Genomic DNA, 8,121 nt, shown 5'->3' on the forward strand with positions numbered 1-8,121 from the left:
GTAATATTACTCAAACTATATACATGTACTTGTATATCCACAAATTAAGCATGAGCTGAGAGAGATCAAAGTGAAAATGACTATTGTTTTGAAAATTTGATATTATAATATTCAATAAGTAAGATGACACAAACTATATACATGTACTTGTATATCCACAGATTAAGCATGAGCTGAGAGAGATCAAAGTGAAAACCACTGTTATATGCGCAAAAAAAATGTTTCCCTCAAGAAATTATCTATATATATATATATATATATATATATATAAGTTGGGTTTTTTTAATGCATAACTGGATTGGGTTTTTTTAATGCATAACTGGATTGGGTTTTTTTAATGCATAACTGGATTTAATGTTTTGAAAATTCCTTTGAACACTGGATTGTATAAGCTACCTAATTTAAAATCTTTGTTGGATTTTAAATAGAATTGACCAAAAACTATATTTGAAAAGGGAATAAAATGTAAAATAGTAAGATTTTTTGAAATGTTTCAACTATATATTTTTTTAATTATTTTATGTAATATACACATAACTTTTTAAATTATATATAATATATATATTATAAACATAGTTAACATTGAAATCTTTTATTTAATATGGATAGTGAAATATTTTATTTATTAACCAATATTAATATATATTTAAACCATATTAATATTACTTAACACTACATATTAAGATATTTTATTGATAACTTATATTATTATTATTATTATTATTATTTTAAATGTTATATATTAATTTTATATTAAAATTTTGAAAAATTTAATTTTTTTTACTTTCATTTAATTTTTCTTTTCATTTACATTTTTCTTTTCTCTGTAATCTATATATATATATATATAAATAGGTAAATAGGTAATGGAGTGTTCAAATGTGTTGTAAAATTCTAAAGCTTGGAGTATTACTGATTTCACAGGTTAAATGATGTTTCACTGTTTAAAAAATTGAGTTTATGTGAGTGTAAACTTTAAAAATTTGAGTTTATGTGAGTGTAAACTTGGGTATTGGAGTAAAGATAACTATTAATTTTGTTTCTGTTTGTTAGAAGTTTCCATGGGAGAGATTGTTGTTTCTCAGATGTCCATATTACACAACAATTATATAATGATTTGCATTAAAGGCTTTAATACCAACGAGCATAACTAGGGTTTACACTACCAATTAGTATGTGCATCACCTGGATTTCCTTTGAATCGTTGGGATCAAAGATTCAAAGATTTGCATGCAAGACCGAAGCCATCTCAGTCTTTGCGTTCAGGCCAGCAGCCTTTTCAGGAAATTCAAATATTCAATGGTTTGTAGTGTTCAAGGTCGATATCGTCAAAGTCGTTGAGAGAGGTGGAAGGCTTGCGGAGGGAGTAACAATGGCCAAGCAGAGGAAGGGGGCATTCTGTTAACCCATTGTTCACTTTTCACATGTTCGTTTTTGTCATTTAAATGATTTGCATAATGAGTATATTATAATTCCTCAATCTTAATCATGCCTGTCCAGTTGCCTGGAAAGAAATGATGATGAGATTTCTCTGTTACCAATATCGATGCATGAGAAACTCAGACCTAAAAACCACCCTTGTCTACTTACCATGTCGTGCTATCACATTGTATATTTTATAGGCTTGGAAATGAATACCATGATAATTTATCAGTGCAACTGATTTGTTATTATTTGGTTTTAACTCTCCATTATAGTAATGGTAATAGTATCTTTATGTTAACCGCCCAGTCCGCGGATTGTCTTTAGAAATGAAAGCTGGAACTCTCCTTTAGGCCACTAATGATATTGTCTATCTGTATAAACCATGAAGCCAGTTCGGTTGTTTCTGGAGATAAGAAAATGATAATAAATAATTAGTATTTTTTATTTATTTTTAAATACATGTACATCCAATAATTTGCAAGTAGATATATTAATTTTTTAGGATTTTGGCTGCCACTATAACACTAAGAGTACATCCAACAATCTACACTCAGATATACTAATTTTTTATGATTTTGGCTGCCACTATAACAGCAAGAGTACATCTAGCAACTTGTAAGCAGATATACTAATTTTTTATGATTTTGGCCACTATAACACCAAGAGTACATCCAACAATTTGCAAGCAGATATACTAATTTCTTAGGATTTTGGCTGCCACTATAACACCAAAAGTACATCCAACAACCTACAAGCAGATATACTAATTTCTTACAATTTTGGCAATTATGATTTTGGCTACCACTATAACACCAAGAATACATCCAGCAACCTGCAAGCAGATATACTAATTTCTTATGATTTTGGCTGCCACTATAACACCAAGAGTATATCCAACAACTTATAAACAGATATACTAATTTTTATGATTTGGCAAGAGCAAACTCACGAATAAAAAGAGTCTGCTCCTTAAACCTTACACCATAGAAAAATAATATATTCAATATAATTTGAAGCCTGAACTTGTATATTTCACCCCAAAAAAACCAAACCGCCTCACCACACATTACTGTATTCTTAAAAACTGGTTGATTAGCATCTTCTATTTCTTCATAAAGACGAAGACGATGTGACTGGGACACTATTTTTTTGCTTCCGTTACAATGGTTAAGTATGGATTATATATTATAATAGGATTTTTTTTAAAAAGACAAAATATACATCTAAAATAGACAAAATATATATCTAAAATAGCATACTGGTTAGTGTATTTACTTTTTAATATGACATTTACATAAGTGGCTTAACCTGAGTTAAATTGAAGTATACAACTGAAAAGGGAAATTAAATAAATAAATATATATATATATATATAAACTGATTATGTATAAGATAAAATATCATAACCATAAGATTATACAAACCAGTTTTCAATTCCAAAAATGTTTACGAAGTCCCAGTAATATTGAATATATCTCTATATTCAATCATATTTAAATCTGTATTATATGTTATATTTTAGGTGTAAACCAGATGAGATGTACTCACTATATCATTCAAACATTAGAACCTGATAAGAAAGACAGAGTAGTTAAAACATTCTAGACTCATAAAAAAAGTTGCGGATGAAGTTGCGGATGGAAACCACTTTTGATAAAACTAAACTATCCCAACTAACCTGCAAGCCACGAATTAGCAAGCCACGAATTAGCAGCTTGTTAGAATACAAAATTATTCCACTAACCGCCCCTGATCGGCAGAGTATGCAAGCCATGAATTGTTACAATAAAAAAATTATTCCACTAACTGCCCGCGATCGGCCGAGTATGGCTGTGAGAAACAAGAAAGGAACTGCCTCTGTCTGTAACAGAACCATGCAGCAGAAACGGCGAAGGCCTGTCTTGGATTTCAGGAATCTCAACCTCTCCCTCCAGCATCCTCACGGCTTCTACCATTCGAGGTCTGAATGCCACCATAAAATGCGAGCACAAAATACCAACCAAAACAAATCTCTCCATCACGTTCTCCGCCCCGCTCTGACGGATTCTCTGGTCTACTATTTCACTGGTCCTGCCCTTTGTCTTCAGCGCCCATGCCCAATCGGCGATGAGATATTGGGAGGCCGACTCCAGAGTGGTGTCGAGAGCTTTTCTGCCGCTCATGATCTCCAACAGGAGAACCCCAAAGCTATACACATCACTTTTATCTGTAAGTTGGCCGTAGAGAGCGTATTCGGGGGCCAAGTAGCCTTGCGTCCCTGCTATCCTTGTCGCCGGATGTGATTCCCCTTCCCCTTCTTTAGTCATGATCCTCGCCAGACCAAAATCGGCTACGCGTGCATTCATTTCGTCATCCAGCAGAATGTTAGTGGATTTGATGTCTCTGTGATAAATTGCAGGCTCGATGGCGTTATGCAGATAAGCCAGCCCCTTCGCAGTGCCCAGGATGATGTTCTTGCGCTGCGGCCAGCTCAAAAGGGCCTTGGACATTTCCCCAAAGAGATGATCATACAAGCTTCCATTGGGCATGTAATCGTATATCAGAAACCGCTGGTGCCCTTCTCTCTCGTCGCTGGCCACGCAGCAGCCCCTCAAAACGACCAAATTCCGTTGCCTGATGCTGTTAATGATCTGTACTTCGTTCAGGAATTCAGAATCCCCTTCAGACGCGCAGTTTCTGATTCTCTTCACAGCTATCCGCCGACCATCCAGGAGCGTTCCCCTGTACACCGTGGAATAACCCCCTTGGCCAATGATATTGGCCTCGCTGAAACTATCGGTGGCATCTCTGATTAGTCCAATGTGGAACCACACTGCACCGCCGTTGAGTTTCACAGCTCCCTTCAGAAGTTTCTCGTTCCGCCTCACGAATCGTCTGTGCAGTATAGTCTTAGGATCAATCCTTTTTACCAACAGACAGTAGAAAAGCCCTAGAGCACAGATGACAACAAGGGCTACAGCAATGCCAATGAAAGTATAGAGCAAAACTGCGCGATCCGATGAGTTTTGGACGAAAGGCAAGCGGAAAATACACTGAGCAGTATTTATGTTCATGGGGCCGAACTCATTAACCACTCCGGCGGCATACAAACACGTGAAATAAAAGCACTTCAAACTTGCCTCGCTTGTCAAGTTCTTGTCCATGTCCGCCAGCATGCTGGTGACGGTGTCTCCACTCTCCTTACATAGCTGACAGGCGCCCAGATCTGAGAGGTCGCCTTTGCAGGCCGAGTCCAGGGAAGTATTTTTCAATTTGCGAATCCAGTCCTGCTTGGTCTGTATACCGACGCAAAGCTTTGGGCTCGAAACAAATTCAGATACGTTCTGGAAACAGTTTTCCACCAAGTCTGGTAGTAGATCTACATGGTCGAGCTGCTGCTGAAATATCTCGAGACAAGAGGCGGCAGAGGCATTACTAGGAAACTCGAAGATGGATGCATCTTTCAAATACTGAGCAAATCCAATGCCGATTAGACTCCGCAACGTCTGGCAGCAATTGTCTTTATTAATCGTTGATTTACAGGTAGACTTGTCCCACGGCAATTGACGGACATAATCAAGATTGAATGGACATTCGGCAGCAGCGCTCAGCGCCCAGTTCAACAGCAATAGTTGCAGCAGTAGGATAGTTTCCAGCTTCATCTTTGTCTCTTATAAAACCCCCTGCTTCCTGACCAATTCTAGATAATCGAGGTCTGTGATAAATACTGTCAATCCAATGCACAAACTGGCCTGAAGCCCAATTTTTTGCCACAAATTTCTGCAAAACCCCAATGCCAAATTTTGTGTACCACTGCAATTAGGACTAAAATGCCCCACAAATATATGTATATTCACGTTTCAATCTTTTAAGTCAAGGTCGACGGCGTTTAATAATCAACCTTCTTTAATACATCACTATACAAACGCGCGTGCGTGTAGTAGTTGTCAGTGGCCGAGGGGTGTGGACTATGGAGGTACATTATTTTTAGATTTTTTGTGCTGTATTGGAATGTTATGCACATCCATCTAGGCCTTGAATTGACTTTTAACTTTGACGTTCAAATGGCAGACCTGCAATTTGACGTTCCATAGAACGTTCTTATGTGTTTCAAACGTATTTTATGTTAATTAAACTAATTTGAACCTCGAAGTGTGGCGTGCAATAATTTACGTTGAGTGTTAGAGACAGAAGAGGGCTGCGGGACCCTCCCCTAATGGAATCCACGCGTCTCTCAAAGGGGCGCCAAAAGCGCCCGGTCAAAACGGTTCCGCAACCGACCGTCTCTGTCTCCGGTCCGACTCTTGTAGATCGAATTGAAAGCCTCCAAAGATACGCCCTTGTGGGGAAATGGTATTTTCCGGAGCTCGATGAATCTCAGATGAGAAACTGGATCACAAAATCCTGGACTCCCATCATAGGATACTCTCCAATCATCTCTAGGCTAATGAAGGACTGGTTCTCCTTCCATTTCCAAAAAGAGGAAGACCTGGAATTGATTCTCAATCGGCCATGGGTCTCGGGTCGAAGTTTCCTTCCTCTCTCGAGATGGTACCTTGGCTTCGATCCTCTTAAGAACACTCCCACCCACAGCATGATATGGGTCAAATTGCCGAACCTTCCTCTGCAGCTGTGGACGCCTGAGATTCTTGCTACCATCGGCGGTGCTATTGGAAAATTCATTTATGTCGACCCCTGGGTCCGTGGTGAAAAGGATAAGAGAATTGCATGGATCCTCATAGAAAGACCATACAAAGGGGGCTACCCGGACCAAATTGAGATCACTTGGGACGGAATTAAGATCTTCCAAAGGCTAGACTACTGGGGCATTCCTTTCCGATGTTCTGCTTGCCATCGCACCGGTCATTTAGTCAAGGACTGCCACTTCCGCAGACGCAGGCTCCGGCCCCCCACGCGGGTCACCAAGGATCAAGAAGGATCAATATCCCACTCTGAAAAAGAAGTCCCCCTGGGGGAGAATTTTTCTTTCCAATCGGCGGATTTCAGATGTACTAATGAAGTCTCACAGTCCAGACCAGGCTCGCCCTCCTTCTCAGGATTCAGAAGCACTCCCATTTCTCCGGGGGCAACCGAGGTAATCCCCTCATCTCCAAATATCTCAAGGGAAGATTTTTGCAGCTCCCCGGTCAAGGAACAGCATGAAGAGGCCCCTGTCACTGCTCCCCCGACCATGAATACCTCAGATTTCGTGGTCGGCTCCCACCCCATCACTATCTCCTCCTCCTCGTCCCCTCCCTCTGCCTCCCAAAAAGGGAAAGGAATCCATCTCTCCCCGACCCCCTTAAACTCCCCATCTGACTCCCCGGTCAACACTCTCGACAGTGACATCGAGCAACTTCTCAATTGCAACCCTCCCGTTTTGGAGCCTCTGACTATCCATAAACCATCCTTCCCCTCTATCAGCCCCAACTCGGCCAGGAACATCACAGTCAGAAAAAAATCCCGGGGTGGAAGTCGTCACTACAAAGGCCGGGACATCTCCTCTGATTTTGGCGTATCAAACCTCCCCCTTGTTGATGTCCCCATCTTCGAATCCCCTCCCCCTCAGCCCCTTAGAGCAGGCTCGGCTGGACAGACGCCCAAATGACCTTTCTCATATCCTACAACATCAGAGGCCTAGGAGCCGGCCCAAAGTTTTTGGCTCTAAGGGGCACTTTCCTCTCTGCTCGGCCCTCCATCATTTTCATCCAAGAGACTATGCACCCCAGCTCAGTCTCCCTAGCTTTTTTCCGCAAAATGCTCCCTTCTTGGCACATGGCCGCCACCAATGCGGATGGTCTCTCTGGAGGTTTGGTTTCCATGTGGGATCCCAATATTATTAAGGCTAAGGCATTCAAATGCTCCGCAGGCATTCTTCTCACTGCTTCTATCAGAGGGCGCTCGGTCTCATTAAATCTGCTGAATATATATGCTCCATACAGACTCAGAACAGCTTTCTGGGACTCCATATTTTCTACAGGCATTCTGGACATTGACTCGCTGCTTATCGCTGGCGATCTCAATCTCACTTTAAGCTCAGATGAATGTTGGGGACATGGCATCCCAGTCGACAGAATGGCGGTTAGAATGAGAAGGGAGTTTTTTAACCGAAATCTTGTTGACATCTGCCCGACAGTCATGGCGCCCACTTGGGACAATGGTAGACTAGACTCTGCCTATATCGCGAAAAGACTTGATCGGTTTCTGTTGCATGTCAGTGTTATCCAACAATGGGGGATGCCTCACGCAAAGACTGGCGGGGAGCTCACGTCCGACCATAAGCCCATCTTCCTTGAATGGGCTCAGACGGAGCGTCGAATGGGGTATTCGTTTAAATTCAATTCCACCCACCTTCAGGACGCATCTTTCAATAAATATATAACGGAATGCTGGGAGGATATAATTAATTCCCAAGACGCCTTCCTCCTAACTTTTCGGGATAAGGTCAATCTTCTCAGAGATAAAACAAAAACATGGCAGCATTCCAAGAAGATCAAGGACTCCCAAGATCTCCTTGACATCAACTCTGAAATAGATAAGATCGTCTCCTCCATGCCTATTAGTGGGAGATCTATCGCAACGGCCACGACCCTGTGCTCCCTTGAAAGGAAAAAACATGCTCTTCTCCAAAAAGAAGAGGCAACATGGAGGCTAAAAAGCCGCGCCACCTGGCTAAAAGATGGGGACAGGAATACCCGTTTCTTCCACTCCTTTGCA

At 40.8% G+C, this 8,121-nt stretch overlaps 1 pseudogene; it reads right to left on the reverse strand.

Moving 5' to 3' along the window:
* Positions 1-2,913: 2,913 nt before the first annotated feature.
* LOC149217205 (putative receptor-like protein kinase At1g11050 pseudogene) lies at positions 2,914-5,276 on the reverse strand (annotated as a pseudogene).
* Between the last annotated feature and the right edge of the window lie 2,845 nt (positions 5,277-8,121).

The sequence above is a fragment of the Pinus tabuliformis genome, chromosome 1_1 (genome assembly GCF_031772625.1).
Source record: "Pinus tabuliformis cultivar Carrire ecotype Pingquan chromosome 1_1, CPIR1, whole genome shotgun sequence".
Classification (NCBI taxonomy): domain Eukaryota; kingdom Viridiplantae; phylum Streptophyta; class Pinopsida; order Pinales; family Pinaceae; genus Pinus; species Pinus tabuliformis.